General features: G+C 37.6%; 1 long non-coding RNA gene across 1 annotated transcript in view; it reads left to right on the top strand.

The window, feature by feature from the left end:
- Positions 1-27885, top strand: part of LOC113911874 — an 89039-nt gene that overhangs the window by 37029 nt on the left and 24125 nt on the right. Inside the window, exon 3 of the long non-coding RNA XR_003516613.1 lies at positions 24910-25001. This is a non-coding gene — a long non-coding RNA (uncharacterized LOC113911874). The remainder of the gene's footprint in view (positions 1-24909; positions 25002-27885) is intronic.

Raw genomic sequence — 27885 nt, forward strand, 5'->3', positions numbered from 1 at the left:
GCTTTTTTTTTTTTTACCACAAAATGCTTTTAAATTCATCCATATTGTTGCATATGTTAGTAGCTTGCTTTTTTATATTACAGATTGCTATTCATATATTCACCATAATTTGCTTATCCAGTCACCTGCTGGTGGATATTTGGGATTTTTCAGGTAGGGGCTTCTAAGAATAAGGCTATTTAAACATTCATTTAAAAAAAATTCATTTCCAACTTTTTGTATAGACTGTGGTTTCTCAACTTCAAAACTATTGACTTTAGGTGTGGCAAATCCTTTTTGTTGGGTGTTGCCTTGTGTATTGTAAGCTTTTTAGCAGGATCTCTGGCTTCTACCTACTAGACGCTAGTACTCCCCAGTAGTGGCAATAAAAAAGGTCTTCGGACATTGCCAGTGTTCTTTGACTGGGGGGCATGGGAGTGTCAAGACTCACCCTCAGTTGAGAAACTACTGTAAACATTTGTATTCATTGTTCTTGGGTAAATACCTGAGTGGAATCCCTGGGTCATAGTATAAATGTATGCTCAACTTTATAAATAACTGAAAACCTGTTTTCCAAAGAGCTTGTTCCATTTTACACTTTCAAGAGCAGTGCATGAGAGTCCTCATCGCTCCATACATTTACCTGCATTTGGTACTATCAATAACTTTTGTTTTAACAATTCTAGTGAAGGTTAAGAGTGTCTTGTTAGATTTTCATGATTACTCATGCTGTTGAGCATCTTGTTCTTCATATTTGCCTTTTTACTTAAGTCATTGTCTTTTGCTCAATTTTTAATTGTTATTCTTTTAATTGTTTTTAATAGAAGTTCTTTGTATGTTCTGTATAACATTGTTTAACTTATCAGTATTTTTTAAGGTTAGTACTTTTGTGTTTTAAAAAAAAATATTTTTTATCTTCCCAAATTTGTGAAGATAATTCTCCAGTGTTTTCTTAGAGAAACTTTAAGTTTCCAAGTTTTATATTTTGAATGATGAGTGATTGTGCATGTGTTTTGGGGGGTGGAGTAAGATAGGAGTTGAGGTTCATTTTCATCCTTGTGAATATCTAGTTCAATATTTGTTAAAAACACTTTTCTCATTGGTAGCTTGACTAGAATTTAGTTGACTACTATATGTGAGTCTATTTCTGGACTTTCTCTTCTGTTTATCTAATTGTCCACTCCAGTGTTTCTTAACCTTTTTATTATTATCCCCCTAATGAGCCTTCCTAGACATTTTTATTCCTAATTGCCCCTTTCTCCCATGAACTTTTAATATCAGATGCATATTGTATATTAATTTATGCACCGTAGGTATACCTGTGCTTTATATGTGAAAAGAATAAGAACGTTTTCTTCCAAAAACCAATTTCTACCTCCTTGGGGGTGATATTACTCCCATTGAGAATGCATTATCTATTCTCATACTAATACCACATTGTAGCTTTATAGTCCATCTTGAAATGAGGTGGTGTAAAGTCTTCCACCTTTGTTCTTTTTTAAAATTGTATTGGCTGTTCTTACCCTTTGCTTTTATAAGTCTTCTAATCAGCTTATCAATGTCTTTCTAAAAATGCACAGTGAAATTCTGTTACTGTTCACGAAGGAGTAATAGGCACGAAATTTACTTTTTCATTTAAATTATATGGAAAAAAAAAGAAAGAAGTAAAAGAAACCATATGGAAGATTCTACAAAATACATGAGCATTTATTTTTTCAGGCACTAAACAACAGACAGTACAGGACTGCGGTCCCCAAGAGAAGGAAAATAAATAAACTGAGCCAGGTGATCACCTCAGTTTACTGCTTTGAGGCACAATCTGAATTGTGGAATAGGATCAAGGTTGTCAAAAAGACCACAGCAATTTTGCTCAATTGAAGACATAGAGATGAGAGTTCAGGTATTCTGAGGTAGCTGGAAGGTGCAGGGAAGAATTCCAGAAGGGAGGCAGCTAAACAGAAAAAGTTTCAGAAATCTATATAGAGTTCCCCCTTGGGTTTTTTATTAACACTAATATTTGCACACATAGGATAAAACTCTCTGAGCTCAGGAAAAAAGCAACAGAGCCATGAACTAAACTGCTCACAGTTCACACAGGGCTTGGAATTATTTGAGTTCCCACCAGCCAAATTGGAGATTCCTCTTTAGTTAGTTGTAATATTCAGTAGAGATTCTGGAAGGGTCACCTGTATTATGGTGGGACTAAACTATCCCTACAGTAACAGCTACTGTAGACCCACTCTAAAAATTCTTAAAACAAGTCTCATAAAGATCAAACTAAAATAAAATGCAACTAATTTAACAGGCTACCAGAACTAATTAAACACTCTTTAAAGAAAGGCAGCAAAATCCAACACTAAACAATATAACATTCACAGAAGCTGGCAAACAACAAAAATTCTTAGACATGTCAAAATCAGGAGACAGTATACTTTATAGTATGTATATCTCAACAATAAAGTGAAAAGATGAAAGACAGAGTTTTTGGTAAAAAGTATTGTTGGAGGAAGCATAGAATATAGTGTGTATCAAACTTTCAGAATTACCCAGAAGGTTTGTGTTGTTAGAGCACAGATTGTTGAAGCAATCCCTAGAATTCCTGATTGCTGGGTCAGTTATTGAGGCCAAGAATGTGGATTTCTAGCAAGTTCCCAGGTGTTACTGCTGCTGCTACTACTGCTGTGGCCTGCTCTTGAGAACCACTAGGATGTGGGTTAGTTAAACCTACTCAGCCATATACTCACTTTGAAATCTTGGTTGCATTTCTCTCTCTTTTTTAAAAATACAAGTCAGTATATTTCTTTGTTTGCTTTTTAGAGGTGGTTTTCCATTATTGCATTATAAATCAACTGGTAGGCACTTGGAAAGTTTATTTTATTTTATTTTATTGAAGTATAGTTTACACACAATGTTACATTAGTTTCAGGTGTACAACATAGTGATTAAATAAGCCTATATGTTATGCTATCCTCACCACAAATGTAGCTACCATCTGTCACCATGCAACCCTATTACAATACTATTGACTGTATTTCCTATGCTGTACCTTTTATCCCCATGACTTATTCATTCCAAAACTGGAAGCCTTTATCTCCCACTCCCCTTTGCCATCCCCCACACCTCTGCCCTCTGGCAACCATTAGTTTGTTTTCAGTATATATAGGTCTGTTTCTACTTTTTTGTTTGTTCCTTTGTTTCATTTTTTAGATTCTACATATGACTGAAAATATATGGTATTTGTCTTTCTCAGTCTGACTTATTTCATTTAGCATAATACCTTCTAGGTCCATCCATGTCACGAAAGGCAAGACCTCATCCTTTCTTATGGCTGCATAATATTCCTTTATATATATAGATATTCCTTATATATATATAGATACACACACACACACACACACACATATATATAGATAAAGATATAGATCTTACATTTTCTTTATCCATTCATCTCTCAGTAGACACAGGTTGCTTCCATATCTTAGCTATTGTAAATAATGCTGTAGCAAGCATAGGGATGCATATATCTTTTTTGAATTACTGTTTTCATTTTCTTTGGGCAAATGCCTGGTGGTGGGAATTATTGGATCATATGGTATTTCTATTTTTAATTTTTTTGAGGGACCTACATATTGTTTTCCTCAGGGGCTGTGCTAATTTACACTCTCGCCAACAGTGCATGAGGGTTCCTTTTTCTCCACATCCTCACCAACACTTGTTATTTCTTGTCTTTTTGATTCTAGTCCTTATAACACATATAAGGTGATATCTCATTGTAGTTTTGATTTACATTTCCCTGATGATTAGTGATTTTGAGAATCTTTTCGTGTGTCGGTTTGCCATCTGTATGTCTTCTTTGGAAAAATGTCTATTCAGGTCCCCTGCCCATTTTTCAGTTGGACTATTTGAGTGGTTTTTGTGTGTTTGTGTGTGGTGAGCTATATAAATTCTTTATATATTTTGGATATTAACCTCTTATAGGATATATCATTTGTAAACATCTTCTCCCATTCAATAGGTTGCCTTTTCATTTTGTTCGTGGTTTCTTTCACTATGCAAATTTGGTTGCATTTTTTGATCTCTCAAATCTGATTTTCTTTTTTGTAAAACAGAGGTAATAAAGGTACCTCATATGATTGATATGAGGATTAAATGAGATAATATACCCAGTAAGTGTGCAATAAAAGCTACTTTATTATTATTAATAGTGTTATATATATTCTTAACTATTTTTATTGTTATCATCACTAAGAACAAACTAATGTTTTCTGTGTTCATTCTATGGCCCTAAATTAGCTGGTTCATTGTAGTTAAATGTGAAAATCCTTTTTAATCTGAGCTCTTTTTTCTTTTGTTTATACAACTGCCTTCCAAAATATTCCTTTGGAGCTAAAATTTTCCATGCTTGGTTTAAGCCAAAAGATGAGTTTTTTTTTTCAAGGCAAATGAATAAAATCAGTTAAACCTTGCTGAGTTGTGGGAAAAGGGGAAAAAAGAGTACTTTTCATTGCTTTAGAAAAACAACCTCATAGGAGTACCTAAAGAACAGCGTAAACATAAAATAAGTTCAGTTTGGCATAATGATGATTCTTGAGGAGAAAAATTAGCAACATTGGAAAAATAGAGGTTTTTTTTTAGTCTAGGGTTTTACTGACTTTAAATTAATTATATTTAAGCTTCTTTTTTTATTAACATATAGTGTATAATTTGTTTCAGGGGTACAGGTCTGTGATTCATCAGTCTTACATAATTAACAGCCCTCACCATAGTACATACCCTCCCCAATGGCCATCACCCAGCCACCCCATCCCTCCCATCCCCCACCACTCCAGCAACCCTGTTTGTTTCCTGAGATTAAGAGTCTCTTAATCTTAAATTTAAGTTTCTTAAGGGAAAAATTAGTGTTAAGATAGGATAAGGAGATGACAAATAGAAAAATCTCATAAACAACATTGTGCTATGGAACAATTAAGGCACTAGTGGGGAAAAGCAGCTGTCCAAGAAGAAATCCTTTCCTGTACAAAAGTATCCAGTAACCAGCTCCATAACACCTCATTGACTTAACCCTAAAAGGAGTTTTGATATAGTTTTGAAATATGAATTCACAAACCCTTTGAAGAATAGACCTAAGATATACCTTTGGTCATATTTTAACTATGATACCACAACTGGGTCTACATATAGTGTCGTAGGTATATCATTCTTCAAAATACCCCCTTCCTATGGACATTGATGTCAAACTTGGTCAGGTGACTTACTTTGGCCAACATGAAACATGGGTGAAAATGATACTGCCGTATCCAAGCAAAAGCTTTAAAAGCCGTTATGTGGCTTTGCCCCTTTATTTTCTCTCTGCCACAGACTATGTAATGTCCCAGGTGGGGAACTGTTTTTTTCAGTTGGGGTGCTAGAATGAAGAAAATAAAGCACAAAGTCACAGGTGGCCAGTGGCAGATGAATAGTAGAAGAAAGAAACTTTTTTTTTTTTTGGCTAGGTCACTGAGATTTTAAGATTTCTTGTTAATTGCAATATAACTTAAGTCAACACACACACACACACACACACACACACACACACACACATTATACATTGCCCCCCAACACACATAAACATTATATACCCACCCCCACACACATCATATATAGTGACGCTGTCTGCAAAATGGGGCTTATGTTGGAGCCCAATGGATACATGTCTCAAACTTTAAAAAGGCTCTCTCCTCAACAGTAACCTCAACTAGGAGGAAGAGAGGCGGGAAAAAAAATAGGGAGAGCATGCTATTGGTAGGTAAAAAAGACCAGAACTCTCAGTCTACTTCCAGATTAACTTTTTGCCGTTTTTGAGAGCCAAGGGTCAATTCAGATTTCACTTAGGACCCCCTGTGAAATATTGAATGTCTGTACCTATCTTTGTACCACCAATAGGCCTAACACAATAAAGCAAATAGTGTATACATTTAATTATGTTTGGGCAAATGAATGACTGATAATGACACTGACCATAGAAAACAGAGACATTTTTTTCCTCCCTGAATTATGATGAATCTATGAAATTAACACCATGGATATTTTCCTAGAGAAACTATTCTTAGAGACTCTTAGGTTGATGGGAAGAAATAGGATGAGAAGGGAAGGGAACAGTGGTGAAGGATAAAGAGAACTAAATGGTATCAGCCAAGCAATTTGGATTAACTAACAATTTTTTTTAAAAGTAGATGACAACAAATTATAACAGCTAACAGGTCATTCCAAACAGCTTCACAAAGTGTCAGGTTTGTGTGGGAATTTTTCCAATAATAATGCATGTTGCCATGCTTTAAAGAGGCTAAAGATAATCTATAGCTCACAAAAAAGAGCAGGTCTGAAGGTATTAGGCATATGTAATTTTCTTGAGTCACAATTTCAAAGAATTCTGTAAGTCTGTGGAATCCATTAAGTAAATTGTATGAACTCTCTTAAAGTCAAATTGTTTATTAACAATATTTTATAGAAGGTCAGAACTTGAGTATTTTTATTAAATATATTTTGGCTTTCATTTTTAAAACATCATAATTTAAATAACCATGGTTTGGGCTCATCAAGCAGTTTAAACTGTTTTTGAAAAGTTTGGGGTTCAATAAAACCCAAGCTGCTTTTTGCTAAGCACCTTTTCCTCTCATTTTAAAAACCATATGTATTTTAAGGGAAGTTTAACCCATGTGTTTTTGATTCATTTGAATTTAAGTAATCAAAATGGTGTTTTTTATAAGGTGGTTGATGTTAAAGAAGCTTTGAGCCTTTTAAAGAAACTTTTATTCTAAAAACAAGAAGCAATGATTTGCCAAGTATAAATGCATTTCAACACCGAGAGACTTGTATTCATTTGTAACTGCAAACTCCTGAATCCGAGTCCCTTCTATATCTGGCAGAGATAGATCATTCTTCTTCTGTAATGTATTGGGGAACTGAACTCCCCAAAGCTAACTAGCTTTTCAATGAAATAAATGTATTAAGGCTGTAAAAATAAGAAAAATGGTAATGATTGTTAAAATGATTCAGGAACATTGGTGCTACGAGAGGTTGTTTAGCCAAATGGAAAGTGTTGCCCTTCGTCTATTACACATTTATTGAGTTTCTATTGTGGATATGGCACTTGGTGGTGGGAAAGATACTAAAATGAACATGTTTGGAGTTCCTTACTCAAAATTAGGAAGAATAACCTCAGAAGTTGGCTAAATTCATTAAAGTAGGGGGAGCCCCAAAAAGTCCAGTTGGTGGTATTTTGGTGGAAAGAGATTGGTTTTGGAATTTTCAGAGATAAGGGTAATGTTGTTAGGGCATTAGATTAAGAATGGGAGGGGAGGGACACTTGGGTGGCTCAGTCAGGTTAAGCACTTGTCTTCAGCTCAGGTCATGATCCCAGTGTCCTGGGATCCATCCGCATCAGGCTCCTTGCCCAGCAGGGAGCCTGCTTCTCCCTCTGCCTGCCCCTCCCCCTGTGTGCGCTCTCTCTCTCTCTCTCTCTGACAAATAAATAAAAACAAAATCTTAAAAAAAAAAAGAATGAGAGGGGATATGGGGCACTTGTATGCCCAATTCTTCTTTTTTAAAATATTTATTTATTTGAGAGAGAGAGAGAGAGCATAAGCAGGGGGAGCGGGAGAGGGAGAAGCAGGCAACCTGCTGAGCAGGGAGCCCAATGAAGGGCTCCATTCCAGGACCCTGGGATCACAACCCAAGCCAAAGGCAGACGCTTAATTGACTGAGCCACCCAGGTGCCCTGCAACTCTTGATTTCAGCTCAGATCATGATCTTAGGGTTGTGAGATCAAGCCTGAAGTCAGGCTTCATGCTGGGTGTGCAGCCTGCTTAAGATTCTCTCTCTTCCTCTCCCTCTGCCCACCCGCAACCCTGGCCCGCTCATGTGGGCATGTGCACTCTCTAAAAAGAAAACAAAGATGAGGGGGATGGATAGAGTTTATTAGGTAGATGGTACTGCTTTTTCTTTCTCCCACTTCTGTCTCTCCCTAAGATAGGACCACTCAGATGACTGACCAAATCATAATGTCCTTATGTACTGAAGCATAAGACCCACTTATTTTAAATCTTCAGATATCCTCTCTAAACTTGAAGTTGACTTAAATGTCAGCTGAATAGACCCCTCACCTCTCTCCACTCTGGTTCTCAGTAGCTTCTTTTCAGGCCTATAAATGTGAATAGCATTCAACTTATGAATCTTTCAGAGGTAGGATAGCAACTTCACTTTTTGCCTCACTCTCTGGAAATTTGCTCCAGAAAAAGAATTATTTAATTATTTTGCTGCCCTCCTCCTCTTGCAGAGATGGGGAGAAATGAGGATTAGGGGAAGGAGATAGGAGAAGCTTTGCTCCAAAATTTGACCTAACTCAATGTAAAGACAAAACTCTTGAAAAAGACTAAATTACAATTGCATGGTTTCTACCATGTTTTTATGGACCTCAATGTGTACCTGGAGTAAGATGATTCTTAGGCAGATGCTGCTTAGCAAGACATTGTAATGGGCCTCATTTCTTAGACACATGGAACTTTGTGTATTGTCAAAGAAAAGAAGATAATTTATTTGCTTATATAAACAAAATTGCCACATATAATTGTGCAAGCTGTGAAGTACATATCCTGTGTAGTTTTATGGTGGCTTTGTGTATAAATGAAATGTCCAGGGAGAGATTTCAGACATGTCTGGTTTCAGGTATTCAAGTGATGGTGTAGTGATTTTCTTTCTCACTCCCTCTCTCTCTTTCTCTGTCATACACACACACACACACACACACACACACACACACACACCCCTCCCAATAGTTTTCTTCCTCTACCCTTAGAGTCACATATACTTGTATCTAAAAAGAGCTAAAGGATGGTTTAATTAGGAAATGAGCTCAAGAAACTCTGCCACTCTTTTAGATGAGTTGCCTTGAGCACATCATCCCCAAATAGAGAATATACAACTAATAGCAGAGCATGGTGAACATTAGAAATCGCAGCCTAATTATCACTATTTTGTCTTGGGTCATGTGCCTATCTCTGAACTAAACATACTGGCTGGGAGACTGGAATGTTCTGGTGGGCCAGACCTGAGTCTTGGTCAATTACCAAAATTGAGGGGTGGATTCAGCCCCACCTGAACCACATGGAGTAAGAATGAGAAGGGATAGTTTCCATAGAGAATAATAATAGGAGGCAAAAAGTCTAATGTCCATATCTGCCACCTGATATTTTTCATTTGTTACTGAGCCATGTTGTCTTCAAATACTATTTAGATACGTCCTTATTAAATTTCACCTGCTTGGTTTTCTACTGGGCTTCTAGAGCACTGGAATAGATTTGAATCTTTATTTTGTCATCTTTAAAATAAGTCACATTAAGCAATGGAGAAGTTAATCTTGTATATCCAGGTTACTATATAAATATTGAATAATACCAGACCAAAAATTGTTGTGACACTTAACTAGCTTCATGTTGACATAATTTCTTTAGTGGTTATCTATCAAACACTTAGTAGGTGCCAAACATAAAATTACATTCATTAATACGCTTGGTTATTATTGTTCAATCAGCCTAAAATTCAGTTACACTTATTATTATCCAACCTATATTTTTTATCTTCTATCCAAGGATATCTCTTGATTCAATTTACATAAACATTTTGAATGTGAAATTATGTGCCAGAAATTGTGCTAACATTGGGACTACAAAGGAGCCTAGTGGGGAAGAGAGATGTGTAAAAAAACAAAACAAGATTAAAATAAAGTATGATCGAATGAACACAAATCATTAGATTCTCTGGCATATTTACTATTAAATGGATTTATGGACTAGCAATGTATTTAACCCTATCAAAAAAAAAAGATACATGACTGAGGAATCAATTTTCTTAAGTTAAGCCATGTTGAGCCCCAGATCCCTGCATCATTTCCCAAATGCTCATGCATCACCTGTTCAGCAAACAACTCTAAAATTTTACTAGAAATCAACTTCACATTTTAGACAATTTCCAAAAATTATCATCTTCACCCTTCTTTTAAAATCAAGACCCTTTAGAACTCTCACTTATTTTCTATGATATCACCAGAAGAATTAATGTGACTTGAAAACCACTCCTGCAGTTCTTTCACACCTATAAAGTATCTAGGTGCAGACATATTCATTCATTAAAATGGAGAGATGCTGTATTTTTTTATCTTACTGCTTTTATCTCTATAGACTAGTCCTCAAACTTTAGCATTATCAGAATCATCTAGGGAGTTTTTAAAAACATAGATACAATCAGAGTTTCTGATTCAATGGACCTGAGATGGGGCCTGAGAATTTTTTTCTAACAAGCTCCCAGGTGATGGTGATGCTGCTGGTCCAGGGACCACATTTTGAGAACCTCTGCTGTATAAGTTACATCTACCACTTTGTTTGGAAACAATTTTCCTTGCCAAAAAAGACAAAAGAAAATTAAAAATGAAATAATTCTGCCTTCTCCCTATAACTCAGCAACATCACACCATCTTCTCGGAACTTGTTCATTTATTTAACAAATGTTTATTGAGTACCTACTATGTGCCAACTACTGCACTAAGCACTAAGAAGGCAAAGATAAAACAATATCCCAGCTCAAAGAGATGTTCATATGGACTAAGCAAATAGAATCTTCTTGGAAAATGCTGTGTTGAGGTTTGCCAGGATCATGTGGGGGACCAGAGCAGTGCCTATGTGCATTTTTTTAATTGAAGTATAGTTGACACACAGTGTTACATTAGTTTTAGACCTATGTGTATTATTCATGAGTCTTTTGTAGGGGAGAGACACTTCCCCTAAGAGGCAAGAATCATTCTGTTACCAAGAGAAGTGATGCTGGGCGAACAGAATCCACACTCCACTTTGGGGTTTGGGGAAGATTTTGCAGAAAAGTTGACAGACTATGAATTATTCCTATGTTTTTCTTAATTTTTTTCTGTTGTATTAATTTTTACTATAATAGTCTTTATTTACATGCTTTTTCCTTTTACATTTGAAATCGTTGATCATCTTACAAATAATTATAAGAAAATGAAGTTTTAAGTATTTTTAGTATCCTTTCCTCAAGAATTAGAGATAAAAGGCCCACATTACTACACCTCCCTGCTACCCCCTGCACTAAGTGGGAGCAGAGCCAAGGCCCTGGAATATGTTGCACAGCATCACACCTGCGTAATCAGGGTCAGGTTACATTTGTAATCCAGGAAGCAGAGACATGGGAGGGGAAAAGGAAATCATGGGAGATACACCATGAACTTTGTCTCATGTTGTTCTAGAAACCCAAACCTCAGGGGGAAATTGAGTCAGAAACCAAGAAGAGGTAGGCAATGTCAGAAATGAAGGTTCTAGGTGGTACCAAAAATTTTTCCAGAAAATAACTTTTTATCCTTTAAGTGATTTGTGTTGGACTTTTGGCTCTATTGGGTCATGGTATACTAAAGGTTGAGTTCAGCCTTTGGCATAATTTCAGGCACAATCTTTTTATTGGGTGTGAACAGGCCCACAGCATGGTTGCCATGTAGCTTCTCATAATGTGGCCTCACCTCCCCACCAGTGTACCCTGAGGCAGCACTCTCCTCCCTCTGAAGAGTAACAGGAGAACAGGCTAGGCTATAAAAGAGAAAATTCCCACAGTCTTGCCTTGTACGCATTACTTTTACCTCTAAAGGTAAGTGATTCAAGCTATTTCAAGCCTTCAGCTTCTCTAGCCCATGTGATCTCTCTCTCTCTCACATGCGTGCGCACGTGCACACACACACACACACAAGAATATTAATATTCTTGTATATGTAAAATGCATTTACCTCTGGGTCAGGAAAGGTATTGGACCATTATCACTTAATAACAAGTATTTTTTTAGTATCTACTAAGTGCCAGGTCCATTTTAGGTGCTTGGGATGTGCCAATAAATAAAATAATCAAGATACTCTCTGACCCTTGTAAAGCTCACTTTCTAGTGATCTTGTCTATCCCATGTGAGTGAAAGTATCAGATTTTCCCCTGAAATGATATTTAACTGGGAGGGGGCCCAGTTAATAAAGTATAAAATAAAGTGGGAGAACCACAAGGAACACGATGTGGACAAGTGACTTCTCTGAGCAGGAGAGTGCGTAGAAAGGGAATGCGTGACAGAGATAAATTCAACCACTTTATAGTTTTGCTTGGGGTAAAAACATCTATTTTTTAATAAAAATGGAAAAAATATATTTGGGAAGCATGCAGGTAGGCAAATTTTAATAAATAAAGCCATTTTCTTTTTCTTCCCAACAAATCTGTTTCTGCTATTCAGGTTTTAACATAATCCACCTACTAGTTGGTCAGTCAGCACCTTATTCTCATCGTGTTACAGTAGGGCACTTCCTAGATAAGAATCCCATTCTTTCTTTTTTCTTACGTGGTTTCAAGAGCTGTCAGGCAGTCAGACTGTTGAATTCAAGGATGCTCTCAGATTAGTGCCATGAAACAGGCAATTCACCGTATCGGGTGAATTGGTTGTTTCCCAAACTACATTACTGCCCCCCAATGAATGATATCTGACAGAAACAGTAAAGAGTGGCTTATCTAGCATCTAACAAGCATTGCTTTTCCCAGGATGGGCAGAGAAGGGGATGCTAAAGGGAAGCATCACACGTAGGACAAAGCATCACTAAGTAATCACAATGAATACATTGTAATTAAGTTGGCCCATGCCAGTCACTGTGGCTGGAAAACTTATACTATGGCAACTGTCCTTAAACTGAAATTCCATTTCAAGTGCAATAGAATAAAAAGTCCAATGCTCTGGAAACTGAAAAGAGAGCTCGTGTATTCCTGGAAAATGAGAAGTGGCCCCTGAAACTATGTATGAGACCAGAGTGGGTTCGTCAGTGGACTTTGTTGCCAAGTCTTGTGGGATCACAGGGCTAGAGTTGCTACCAAGCATTCACCATGGGGAAAAGTATTGTTCTGGGTTTGCCATTCAATTATGGGTATGATGTCTCAGAAATGCCTACAAAAGTGCTGTAGTAAAAAGACCCTGCATAGGGGCAGTTAGCTAGTCAGTTACCAGCACTGTTGGCTGCTATTTTCTGTTGGAAACAGATTGAAGCCACAGTGCAAGTAAATAATCTCATCCTGAGGCAGAGGAAGACTTTTCTAATCCTTAACGGTGTTCTTTGGAGCTTGTTTTAGAGTTTCATAGAGTCATGGATATCACTGGGAATCAGTTCCAGATTTCCACAGGATTCTGTATTGTGAAAATTGCTACATCAAATGAACAATGAATTGGTTCACACCTACTTTGGAGTAGATGGGTGGGAAATACCACAGTGGTTGTTTCCCAGTTTATAAACCAGTAGGATTTTTTTTCCTTGAAAAATTGGACACATAGGTAGCTATAACTAGTCTGATGTTTAGTTTTTCATTTTTTAAAAAGTATGATTAAATGTCTTCTATATACAGTGTTTTGTGTACTAGCATCGGTGGAGAAGGGGTTTAGGCAGGGTTGACACCATTTTATAAAATGATTATTAAAAATCTGTATGGGGCAAAAATTCAAAACAAATACTTTTCCTGAAGTAGATTCAACCTAAAATTAAATCCACAGTTATTCCACTGTGGCTAGAGGTGGTAATTAAAGATAAAGTGGATTTGTTTCACTGGGGGTCTCCACTCACCACCAAAGCACCTCTAATCTCTGTATTGAGCCCTATTCCTATAATGTAACTCATTTGTTCTTTCATACTTTCCCCCTTCAACTCTAATAGATTCCTGTGGCTTTTGTGTTATATTTTCATCGTTCTGATCAAATAATTATTCCCATCCCATCTTGCTCATGCTTCTTTGCATCATCTCTTTTGTTGTGCAAGATTTAAACTTGCATGCACTCTCTCTTGTCTCCTCCCTACTAATCCCACCCAGGAATCATTCTATGGATGAATAAAAGGTGTTGACTGTTCAATATATTTTCTGTGGATTGTCAGCTGCTTTATTACTGCCTCTCCCCAGTTCTTTGCTGCTAAGAAGCATGGAGATGTTCATTTAAATCTCTAGGCTTCTGTCATGTCATAGTGGAGTGGATGCCTGGGATCGGGTGGATGCTTTGAGTAATACTGAAAGCTGTGTCTAACTTACGTCAGCAGTGAAGTGGCAAAGAATGCAGAAATACCATCCTCAGAGGATATAGAAAAAGCCTCTTCAGAGTAGAACTATTTTCCCAGAAATATGAAGCTTACTAATTTCTAGTGTCCAGGGACTTGTAATCATAGCGAATGAGCTTGAAGTTTAAGATCTTGTAGTTGTCAGTCAAAGGATATTGGAGAGCCAAGATATATCCTCAAAGTGCAAGCACAAGATATATCCTCAAAGTGCAAGCACATCATCCTGGTACTTTCTTCTCTGCTAAATGTCCATCAATATCATTTATTTCTTTCTGAGCATATCCCAGTTTGGGGCCATATGAAACATCATTGAAATAGGTGGCCATTAAAAGGAGGGAGTTGAACCTTATGACAAGGAAGATGTTCCGAATATTCCGTGTGCATTACATGACCTGCCGATTTTGTTACATGCACACCGGACACACGCACATAACCCAGGGAACAAAGAATTAAATTACATACACCAAAACATTAGCTGGGGATATCTCTACATGCTGGGATTACAGAGGATTCTTATATTTTTCTTTATGGTCATCTTTGTTCTCACAGTGAACAAAACAACATTATATATTATAAATTAAGCCACAGGCAATTTTACTTCATATATAGAGGACCTCCAAGGGGATGGGACTTACATTAGAAACAAACGGAACAAAAAGTCCGTGTTACAGTTGTATGATTTCAAAAGGAGTAACTTAGAGGCTTCATAATGATTTACTGGTTCTCAAGGTGAAAACAAGTTCTTTTACATTTCAAATTAGTTTTCATTGAGGCTTTCAGTGTTCCCATTCAGTGTTCCAATGTGTGTTTTGCTTATATCTAACACTATTTCCAGATAGTTTGGAAGGAAGAAAACCAAAGTTTTTTTAAGGCAGTGTCATCATATTTTAACCTCGTATTTGGAAACAAACAAGTTTTTGTGCCCTTTTATGCACACATGTATACCCTTCTTTTGAGATAGTTAAAGAATATTTTTCTACTTCCTCTTATGCCTTTTTGCAAGTTGGATCTTTTTTTTTTTAATTTATTTAGTGTTTTTTGATCTCCCTCCAAAAGCTTTATGACAGCTGTGTTTAAGTGGTTGCTTCAAGCTATAGAAGTCAAAGATGAAATTGAATTATGCTTCCAGGCTTGGCATACAAAATCAAGAAAAATTTCATTCATTATGATTAATTAATCCAGAGGCACAGTGGTAGTATTATGATTATATTGTATCTGGAACTTGGCATATTTTCAACTGACATTTACATGGTAAAGGAGAAAAGGGAATGGTAACTCTGTGCCTGGCAAACTGTTCCATAATAGGCTGGGGAAAAAAAAAGGGGGTGGGAAATAAAATAGAGATCGAGGAGAAGAGAAGATGTTATATATTGCATGTGGGGGGTTGGGTCTTTTGAGATTCCTCTCACTTGTTTATCTCTTGGAAAACCCTGTAATATAGGATAATGAATGGCTTACAAGTCAGTTACCCTCAATACCATTTTTACTATATGACTCAATTTGTCATAAATGGTGTTATAGTGAAAGTTACTCACAATGATAGTGACATACATAAGTGAATAATAAAAACATTTCAAAAATGCCTGTTAGAGAAGAAACATTGCTAGCAAGAATCGCCTACTCAAATCCTTTTATATGGACTTCTTTCCTTTGTTGTGATAAACTTCAAAGTAGACTATCTGGGATTTGTGTTACTATCTAGCAGACAGTTGATGTATCTACTGGACTAGCACCAGCTGAGGAGGGAGACTTCTCAAGGATGAGAAAAATGGAGAAAAACAGGGAGAGAAAAAGAAAGGGAGTGAAAGAAGGGAGGGAATTAGGAGTGAATCGCATTAGCTGCTGCTGTAATAACACTGGATAAAACAAAACAAAATCTCAGTGGTATGCAACAATAAATATGTATTTGCTATGCATCTGTGGGTCAACTCTGCTGGTTTCTGCGGGGTATGCTCATGCATATGCAAATCAAGGGAAGGTCCGTTGCCCTAGGCTAGTTGAGATCTACTGAGCTTCTCGGGTTTAAGATGCAGGTCTGTAGGTCACCCTGAGGGCTATGCTCCCCATCTTTCTCAGAAGAGCTGGCTAGTTGAGGCATATTCTTCTCATGGCAAAGACAGAGGCCCAAGAGAGAGAAAGTTCCACTGCACCAACAGCTCCAAGCCTAAATGCCCATGACATCTGTAAACATCTCATTGGTCAAAGGAAGTCACATAGCCTGGGCTTTAGTAGGATGGAGAAATAGGAGACCCTGGAGAGAGAGTAAAGAACTGGGAGCAGTAATTCCATCATCACAGAAGGTGGAAGCAGAAGGGGAAATGAGTATGAGAGAGACCTGGAAACAAGCAATTTCCTTTAGCTCTTCCCCAGCTGATGGCCAAGCAAATGAGAAACTCATATTGGTAATGGTTTTGACCCTTCAAAATGTTGGAATCTTCATTAGAATTTATTTTAGAGGATTCTTGCTAATGTGGTGATTTGGGGAAAACATTCTGTTCTGGGTCACAATCCCCACTTTATCAGCAACTTTCCAGTATGTTGGCATGAAGTTTTTTCTGAGCCGTGTGGGAGAAACTTTTCTGGGGGCCAATTTCCATTTGTCATTAATTTTGAATCATGTTGTCATCATGACAGCTCGGGGCCTTACAGATGCAAACATCAGATAAGGCAGGTAGGTGTAAATCAGGTTGCTCTCTGAAATGTACTGTTCATAAGTGTTATATATGGATGAGAATCCAAAATATACCTCCTATATGAGAAAGCCAGTTAAAGACAAAGAGCACTTTAATTATTAAGGCACATATTGAAACCCTTCCAAAAGAGTGGCCTCTGTATCTGGATATAAATCCATTTGTGTAACATTATGCAAAGGAAACCCTTTATACTCCCTGAAGAACCTCATTTTCTATACCTATAAAATGAGGTATTTAAAACATGTAGCAAAACTTACCTGTACAACTGAAAGATCTACTTTCAGTGTTTTGCAAAAGCTTTGTGGCATAAGTATCCAACAAGTAAGTAGCTTCTAGGCAATGCCAGGATCAGACATTGCACTGGAGCAGATAACTGATATCTTTTGTCTACCCAGCATACTTCTCACATATCTACTGCTTCTCTACTATAGGAGATTCTGGGGGAATTTTGGGGGACCCTGCCTTCCCATCACTACCACCAGTTGACCCTAACTAAAGCAATGAAACTCTTATCTTCTGAAAATTGGCATATCAAGGAGTGATACCCAGGGATGGAATCCCATGAACAGACATAAAGCAGAAGGAACTGAGCCATCCAGTGGCAGGATACTAAAGAGAGAGAGTGTGTGTTCTTAAGTTCCATTACCTAGATCTTCAGAGTTGCCCTGGTTTCTACCTTTTCCAAGGTTAGAATATTATTTTCTTGGCTGTGTAACCACTCTCTTTCTAATAAATTGTTGTGTTGTTTTTTTTTTTTTTTTTGCTTATGTTAGCCAGAGGCAATTTTTGTTGCTTGCAACCAAATCATGCTTGATAACATGGTTGGAATCAGTTGGCTTCTGTTCCACTATTACTCTAACTGGAGAGGTTTGAAAGCCAATACCCTCATTTCTCATACTCCCTTATAGCTAGAGTTATAATATATAATAATTCTGGATATAATTTCAGTTCCATTAATTTGATGCATTAGTATAAGATTTAGAAATCTGAAATGAGGCAGAGGCCATTTTCCTGTTCCGTTTTGGTAGTCTTTGTTGATAAACATAGTTGTGAAAATCTGAGATTTCTCTGCAGCAGTGTCCCACTGTGCACTCTCTAGCTTCCTTGGTGATGAGAAGTTGGGGTGGTGGCAGCAGCAGCAGTGGCTACTAGCTCTGATCTCCCAATCCCTGCATTGTAATCTCCTGGGTACCCAGAAGTGCTGGTAGCAGTGGCAGCAGAGTGGTAGCACTTTCTTCACTTAGGCGTGACTCTGATGGTGCCTCAGTGGTAGTAGCTGCTGGGTCAGTTCTTTATTATTCTGCCATCACTTCTGGAGACCCAGACTACAGTCTGATCACTCCATACTTCCAATGATTTTTATAAGAACTCATTTTCTGTATTAAATTCTTCCTGCTTATGAATACCTGAAGTGGTCTTTCTTTCCTGCATTGAACCTTGAGTAATACAGAATCCTAACCAATACAAATACATAAATGATCTAGAAAAGGATCACATGAGCCAATCAGGTAGGAATAAGCAAATAAAGCTAATGTAGTACAAGGATGGTCAAATTAATTTTGTACTTGAATTTCTCTGTTTCATCACCAACAGATATGTACTTATGTCATCAGGAATACAGTAACTATAAAATTTGTAAGATATAAATAAATGCTGAGTTATAAGAATTCAAATTTTGCAAAATAATTAAGGTGATTTCCTTATAATAATTTTTGTCTAATATTAATATAGTTACAGCAGTTTTTTAATTGAAAAGTTGATTCTAAAACACATTTTGAAGAACAAAGAACTAAGAATAGCCAAGATACTCCTGAAGAATGAGTAGAACAAAGTGAAGGGACTTGCTTTACCAGATACAAATTTATTCCAGAGCAGTGATTAATAAGATAAAGTGGTATTGTTGCTTTGGGAAAACTGACAGAACAGATTGGAATGTCTAGGAAGAGACTCATACAATATGGAAACTTCATATATGACAGGGCTGGCAATGAGATCAGTGGAAAGAGTGGACTAGTCACTTCAATATGCTGAGAAAACTAGCTATAGGAAGAAAAGAGCCATACTTTACTGTCTTTTTCTCTCTCTCTCCACACACACACACACACACACACACACACACACACACACGCTTCAGAATGGTTTGGTGATTTATCCATGAAGAGCAAAACTCCAAAATTTTAAAACTTTGAGAAGAAAATAGAATAACTTTAAAACTTCTGGTTATGGTTGAGTAGAGAAGACAACAAGATATCAACATTAAAAACCATAAAGGAAAAGATTTGCCTTGCTTTTGACTGCAGTTAGTTCCTGAAAGACACAGAAGTCCAGTCAGATAAAAGTCAGATGCCTCAGATATTGGTCCTTCCTGGTACTCCACACTCAGCAGCAGAATCATGTTCAAACGACTGGGACATAACAGGAACACAGAGTTAAAGACTGAGATAAGGTGTTGTATAGACCAGGTGGGTAGGGGGGCGGCCAGGTGAGTGCCACATGAGGCAGACTTACTACCATTTCAGAAAAAGGTAAGATGTATAGGAAGGATAAAATTCAACACAGACTCTCATATCACATCTCATTGTAGTGTCTTGTTGTTTTTATTTTCCAGCATATGATCCCTAATATGGATTTATGGCTTTATTTAATATAAATTCTATTCAATGAAAACCCTTGTAGGACATATGGCATCTCTAGTTCCCATAAATATGAAGCCTTCAAGACACTAAGATAGCTACTGATTTTTTAATCACTGGGTGTCTACTGTGTTTCAATATAATGTAAGATGTCTTAAAATGTAATGGGCTTGGCAAGAGGCTCTACTGACATTTTCAGGGCTGAGGGGACAAACTGGTGACAAATCCCTTCCTTGGAATGAAAGAACTGTTGTAGGTGAGATGGAGAGTGGAATCGTAAGGCAAGACATGGAAGTGCAGAAATGAAAATGGGCACTCTCTCAGCTAGAATTCATGTATGAGAATAACAAAAACCATGCCCTTGACATGGAAAATTATTTTTCACTTTTTATACAATTGCAAAACTTCTTCCAGAGGAAGAGAGACCATTTTAATAAAATGGAAGTCTATCCATAATAACAGTTTAGAAACAGGTTGATAAAATAAGCTCATGTTTTAAAAAAAACACTGCATCTCTTAAAACTTCATAAACAAAACCTCCCATAGACTAATATCCTTGAACAAGGACAGGTATTTTGCTTTTTATTTTAACATTTTTTTAAAAAATTGGGGAACAGCTTTCCTTCTCAAACATTTCTTGACATGTTAGATAAAATAGCAAATAGAGGGAATGATGTCTTAAAAGAGGGCATCTAATAACCTTAGCCTGAACATGTAAAAGCATATAGGTCTCACAATTAGTAGACCTGAGTTCAAATAATTAATCTTGAGAACTTGGGCCAAATTTCCCAACTTTATTACATTTTTATTTCCTTGTCTGTAATATGAGAGTATTGAACAAAATAATATCAAAAACAAAAGTGAAAATCCAAACAGAAGGGCAGGCCTTAAGCACCAGGCAAGTTCTGGACTCTTAGTATTAACAGCAAGTCAGAGATGAAAACTTAACAAGAGCCCAACAGAGTTTTACTCTTTAGAGAAACTGGATATCTAGCAAGCTAATAAAGCAGACAGCATTCAAGAAAGGAAAAGATACACTGAAGTCAGTGGAGACTGAATCCCCTGAACCAGCTGAAACTCCAGGCTGCAGAAGGGGGCGTCTAAGAAGGAAGCTGCTTTTGCTGATAGATACACATGCTGCCAAGTGTGGAACCAGTGCTCCCCAAAGCACCACTGTCTTTCTTGAGTCTGACATTAGAGTTTGGGATTAGGAGAGCCTGATCTAAGAGATGGGGCCAAGGGGCTCTTAAGGAAGGTGACAGCAGAAGCTGGGGAACCAGGAACCTAAATAGCACTGTGGCTTTCAAGACATTAAGTCCCTCACAGAAGAATGAAGATTTCATTAGCACTTTTGTAGAGCCAGAAAACATAGTCCTGGATAGGCTGTATGGCTGTCAGCCCAGAAACTTCACTGTAAATCATTTGGAAAATCATGTTTGTCAACAGAAAATTAAAATGCCTTTAATGGTAGTTGCTTAAATGTCGTCTGGTGTTTTCACCACAGCCTCTTTTCCTGGGGAGAAAATTTCAAATTTGTCATTATTTTCCTCTCTTAGAAGTGGCTCAGGGCAGTTGTTGTATGAAACATAAACCAAAACACAACAATCAACTTCCGAATGGGATACCAGTGTCGTATATGGAAGCAGCATGTAAACCACAATGGGAGGAGTGTAGCAGCACATTTGTCAGGTTGCCAATACAAGACAATGTCTACATTTCCATAACTAGATCTGCCTTTAGAATATTTTATGTTTTCCAAATCAGACCTGGGGCTTTCTGGAATGATGAACAGTAACACCCGAAGCAGCAAAGTCTTAATCAGTACTACTCTGAAATTTGTAACTGAAAATTAATCAAGTCTCCCTGTTGAGGTTAAGAACATGATTATGTGATCATGTTGCTCATTTCACACATGGAAAAATCCCAGGGCAGTTAGGGGTCCTATTAAGCCATTTGTATTTTTAAATCATTTATTCAGATTCAACTTTTCTGGACTTGGTTTAGAAGCTGTTATTTTCTGTGTGTGTTAATCTCTACATCTCTCTGCCCAGTTTTCAATACAGTATAGTGTCACTGGAAGAATGGCTCGTATTTACCACATACTTTCTGAGAGCCACTGAGTCAGGTATCTAAACTTTCTCTAGTCTGTAAGGATAATCATACCCACTTCACAGTCTTGTCCTGAGGAACAACCTGAGGGAACCTCTGTGTAAGGCCTGGCGTTCAGCACATGTTAGTTTCCTTTCTTGGTCTACAACTGACTCCCACTATACGTACTTAACTACATTTCCTACTCACTTCTAAACCCTACAGTTTTCACTCCAGCAATGCAAATCTCCTTAATGTTCCTGCCATGCTAATTCTCACTTTCCACTTTGGGTTATGTTGGTGGGCCCATTCTCTTTACCTAATTTCTACTCATCTTTCAGGTCTGTAAGGCAAACATGTCTACACATAAGTATCAACAAAATGGAAATAAATCATGTTATTTTATTTTACTTCTACCTCTAACATTTTCTTCTTAACTACCTATTTGTGTAAGATGGTCATTCCTCAGTTTGTGGATATCATGGGGAATACATGAAATAGATTACTGAAGTTCATTTGTGTTTATAATTGTACAAATACCTATTGCTTAGCTACTATGCAGAGGGTATAAAGTTGGGGGAAAAATCAGTCCCTTCCCTTGTAGGTCCATTATTCCCTTCGGAAGAAATTTGAGTGATGCTGCATGTTGTGTTTTCACTCAGCTGAGGTAGCTATTATGAATTATCTTGTGTCTTTATACTTGGTAAAATTCAGGCTGTAGCCTTTTGCTTATATTTTCTGGAGAGTGAAATGAGATTATGTAGTCAGTGCTTTAAATAATATAATATATGATGATTTTTAAACAAGATGCTCTAATTTCCGTCTAGGCTATCTAAAACTTATATTGAGTAAAAAATAGACAATTTCTTCTAAATTTACCAACAGAGATGGCTTGGTAATTGGTTTGTTAGGAGTTAAGCAAAGGGCTTAGTGGCAAGGTGATGTAATCAAACACATTCTCAAGAGTTACATTTGTCAGTCAAATGAAGAATATGTGTAAGTACTAGAATACATGTCAATCCATGTGATTCTTTGCCTTCAGTGGAAAGTAAATCTGGTTAACTATGTATAATGTATTTTGTCAGCTTTGTTCACATAATTTATATTTGAACTCAAAGGTGCTACCTTGATTTATTAGTTCTAGGCTGGAGGCTCATCTCTCTTCTTCTAGAACATTCCCTTTGTGCACTGTTAATATCTCCATCACATGGACTAAAACTTTTTCTTATGTTCACTAAGAAGACCTTATTTCTTAGAAAATAAAAAGGAAGCAATGACATACTTCCTGGCAATATTTAGTTTGGGCTGATGTGGTAGGGTATTTTTGTTGATTTCTTCTGGGTAGAAGAAGGATATGGTCTCCTTGTGTTAGAAAAGTTAAGCTACGTGGGGGGCGCCTGGGTGTCTCAGTCATTAAGCGTCTGCCTTTGACTCAGGTCTTGATCCCATGGTCCTGGGATCAAGTCCCACATCAGGCTCCCTGCTTGGTGGGAAGCCTGCTTCTCCCTCTCCCACTCCCCCTGCTTGTGTTCCTGCTCTAGCTATCTCTGTCTCTGTCAAATAAATAAATAAAATCTTTTAAAAAGAGAAAGAAAAGTTAAATGGGGGTGATGGCCTTTAGCCTTTTGATCTGCCCACTCTCACTGAGAACCTGCTGAGCATGATTACAGATCATGAGTTGGGCTTGGGTTTTCCCAAGCTGGCTGTAGAGACAACTTGTCTAGGCTCCCAGTGAACAGCCACAGCCCACAGAGAATGTGTGTTTACCCAGACCTTTTCCATGGTTTACTTCTGAAAATTAGTTCAACCGCATGGGAATCTAGTTAGACTCTTGGAATTATAATCTTTGACTGGCACATAACCCAAACATTTTTTATAGGATTTGGAAAGCAGATTACAACTTAAAAAATGAGGGAAGAATAGTAAGAGTTCAGTCTAAACCTCTTTCAGGTCTACCTGAAATCTACCTTTTAGAGCATGGGTTCCCATCACCAAATCATCTAATTTTATTAGATGTAATTTGGAAGCAGAATTTTAGTGAGACACAGTGACAGATAATTTTTCAGTCCTCATGCAATTCACTTGGAAGGTAAAGGTATGTGAAAATTTCCCCTATTAAACTAGACATATTCCACCCAGTTGTTTAGGAAAATAGTTTTTGTAGGATAAGGTCGATTTTATAGTATACACCGGTGATATCTCATACATGAACCAAGGTCAGTCCTATGGTTGATAAACCGAAATATAAAGTTGATAGATAAACTCTTATCCTTAGGAATCTTCAAGCTATTATATCTGCATTTCTGAGTGCAATTAAGACTGATGCTTTATTTGAAAATGCATTGTTTTTCTTGTCAAGAATAAACCATACTTACTAATAGAAAGAAAAAGCTTACCCATAGTAGAAAGCTAGCAAAAAACTTGCTATGCAATGAAGAACTTGCCTTTTCTAGTTCTAACATTCAGTAGCTGAAAGCAGATCATTGCCATAAAGAAGTATTTACCAATTTTAAAAGGTCTTGGCCCATCATAGCTAGTGTTAGATTTGGAATATAGCTTTTGTTGCCAAGGTGACAAACACTTATAAATATAACACATCTTCTAATGTGCTTTTAACTTGGTATTTTTATGGCTTTTAAATCAGATACCATTAGCAAATATATTAGGTAATTTAGCTGAAAGACCATTTTCCTCTAACACTTTTTGTTACATTTCCCCAGGTAGTTCAGTAAATGTCTGTTGTGACATTCTACTCCTGCTAGGCTTCCAACGTAAGGGGATACATAAGTACATCTGGTAAAGATTAACATATATTACCTTGCCTTTTTTCTATTGATCACCGAAAAAAATGTATAAAAGAGTTAAATTTGTAGTCTCCTTGAAGAGCAGTCATTGTTCCTATTGTTATTTTGGGGTCTGCACCCCCTCCCCCAAAACAATCTGGCTTTAAGACTCAATACACAGAGGAAAGGGTTTTGGGACAGCATAATAACTATATATTAATACTCCCCAAAACCTCCACACCTAAAATGCTTTCCCTTAGATATCGAAAAAGGGGGGGCTATGGGGACAATAGTTACAATAGACCATCTGGAGCCCTAGTATTTCCATGAGTCTCAGTTATTGTTCCAAACAATAAATCCAACAGCCCGGGCAGGGAAGGAATTAGCTCTAAATGTATTCACTGGATTTTTAAAAGAAGGCTCATGAGGTGGACATATTTGTCACAGCAAAGATAAAATCAGATCAGACATATTTAGTTTAGGCCCAAATTTGCATTTATTGTTACCTTGTCAGAAATTCTTCTTAGAAGATTGTCCATTAATGCATTCATTCTTTTTTCTTTCATTCATTTCGCCAGCAGACATTAAAGAAACATCAGCTGTGTTCCAAGCACTGGAGATACAGAGATGAGCAAGTCCTGGCCTTCAAGAACATATTATCAGAAAAGAGGTAGGCAAATAAATGAAGTATCACAACACACTGTTAAGTGCTAAGGTAAAGACTGCACACAAAGCAGGGGTCAGAGAGTCCCCAAAGAGGAAAGGCTCTTTGTAAATTGTTTTAAGAAAATCAAGATGGAAAAGAGGAATATATATTTTTAACAGCAAAACTCTTGACAGTTAATGTTTTATATAGTAAGTACAGAATTGCTATTTCCTTACTGTGTGATCCTGAATGCCTCTCTGTGCCTCAGTTACTCCTGCTATTAATACAGATAATTATCCTTGCCACCCGCATAGCTCATTGAAGACTGTTGTTGGGAATAATAGGATATGGGTGGTGTAGCTGTTTGAATTCTCAGGAGAAGAAAGATGATGTGTAAACACACAGCATCCTTATTATTCCAAGCAGTAGCATTTTGGATAATTACTGTATAATACTGCACCTTTGTGTGTGTGTGGTTTGTTTCTTTATAGAAAAGTGAGTGCTAATGTTGAGTTTCTCTAATGACTTTGGAAGCAATTCTAATCCAGCAGACAAAACATAATAATCTTTAGAGTAAGTTAAATCCCTTTGTATTTGAGTAGATTTTGTTATTTACGAAGGTCTTAGGCAATTTTACCACAGTTATGAAAAGCGATGCCCAACAAGCCCAGCTTTCTCTGCGAGTATCTGAAAGACACTACTGCAGACAGGCCAGAAGCTTCTTTACAACAGACACAGCTCAGAGCGGGTGTGCGCACGCTCACCTGCACATTTGTCGTGTGCGCGCCTGAGCCTTGGGCTTGCCAAGAAGAGCTGGGAACGAGCTGAGACTGGCTAACATACCTGAGGCAGCTGTTACACCGTGGCGCCTGGATTCTTCTCTCAGACTCCAGCCTGGCTCCCCTCCTCCTCTTCCTCCTCCCCTTCCTCCTCCTCCTCTTCTTCTTCCTCCTTTTTATAGTCTTTCTAACTCTGCCTCTCACTGTCTTTCTTCTGCCTCCCTGTGACTGGTGGGTGATTCCCATGGCCTGACACTGTGCCCTAGTCCTGCTGCCAGATATTCCAGGACTTGCTGACTAATGGAAGAACTCACGCTGGTCAGGGCATGAAGTCTCAGAGAAAAATGACCCTTAGCACTCTTAACATTTTCATCTTTCCTTTCACCCATTCGGTCTCTTTCTCTCTCTCTCTCTCTCTCTCTCTCTCTCTCTCTCTCTCTCTCTCTCCCCCCCCCCCCACTGCTGTCTAGTTCTCACCTTGATTTTTTTGTGGAGATTAGCCATGAATTGCATGGCAACCAGGGAAAGTGACAGTTCAAGGCAGACCTGCTCTTGGGCTCTGAAACTTGCTCCAGGCTATCTCAGCAAGGTATTCATCTATCAACTTGACCTGGGATTTGCCAAGGCAGTCCAGCCATTCATTAATAAAAGAGGCAGCCTGTATTAATCCCTCCTCTCCCCAAGAAGCAGTGCTGCTCAGAAGGCTTCCTCTAGGAGATGCCAAGAGCAGTGAGGTTATACAATAAATAAATAAATAGCTGCAAGGGTTAAAAAAAAAAGAACTATACAAGAAACTTTACTTTTCAGTTTAATCTGGCTTCGCATGGTTTGAGGTAGTTTTCCATAGGCTGCCACCAGAATTGGACAGAACTAGTATAGCTGATCAGGATGAATAAGGAAAAAATGCCGGTGCTAAACCAGCATGGAAAAGGCAAAGAACCCTAAACCCCTGGAGGCCCCAGGGCCCTTGACAAGGGTAAAAGGTATGTATCACCAGTGGAAAGCCCAATGATATTAATCCTAAGGGATGGTCTCTGGTTACATTTCATGGACTTGGGACCCACTGACAGAAAAGAGCAATTACTTATAGTCATATTTTTTTTAATTTGACAACGATCCCCATCATGGTGGATTAGGTACATTTAATATCTCAATTAATAAGCCTTCTACAATAGTAACATGTCAACTTTTGTTCAAGAAATCCACTCCAGTTGATAGTCATCCAGGAAATGTCTTTCATGCCCACATATTAAATTTAATCTGCCACCCCTGTCTTATAAGACTTTGTATTCATCTGCTGAAGAAAAGATGCTTATTTTATCATTCCAACTTAACAGCATGCTTAGCAAAGCTGGTAGGTAGGAGTTTAGAAGATATTCATTGAATGCCTATTTTGTATATTCACAAAAGAGGTAGATTTAAGGGAGTTACCCAAAAGCAGTATGTTTTTTGTCCCACAGTTATCCTGTTGGTCTCCCTTTCATTCAGCAGATTTATCTGTCATGAAGAATTTAAGTTTCATATTTTCCTCTGTCAGTTGTGAAAAGGCCTGTCAGCTGGGGCTTACACTACAGTTTGCCAAAAGGCCTAATAGTACACAATGACTATACAATCTTATATTTGTGCTCCCAGTCCCCAGATAATCCCCCACTTTCCTTCTTTGCAGCCCAGTTATGATCAGGCTTAAGTTGCATATTCCATTTTTTAGCCAGATTTTGCTGATAAATGCTATCAGCAAGGCTGAAATGAAATACAGCAGGTTTAGCTCTTATTACCAGTGTAGAACATGCCTTAGGATTTGTGTGTGTGATACTGAGACAGTAGTTGTATAAAACTATTTAATTCATATAAACTCAATAAAGGAATGTTAATGGTATTGGCTTTTATCTGCTGAATGTCCCAAGGTCCTTTATTCATGCACCCGAAAATATAGACCTTTGATTAACATTCTAGGAGATGTGGCAGAGATACCAGGCCATTTCCTGGATTGCTTCCAGTAGGGGATGTAATTTTGAGAGAAAACTGTGCAAAGTCTTGACATTATTTGTTGAAACCCTCAAGCATAAGACAGTTTGTTTTTGCCATTTTTATTCTGAATTCACATATACCCCTAGTCTAAGAAAGATTTA

This window comes from Zalophus californianus, chromosome 12, assembly GCF_009762305.2.
Source record: "Zalophus californianus isolate mZalCal1 chromosome 12, mZalCal1.pri.v2, whole genome shotgun sequence".
NCBI classification, from domain to species: Eukaryota; Metazoa; Chordata; class Mammalia; order Carnivora; family Otariidae; genus Zalophus; species Zalophus californianus.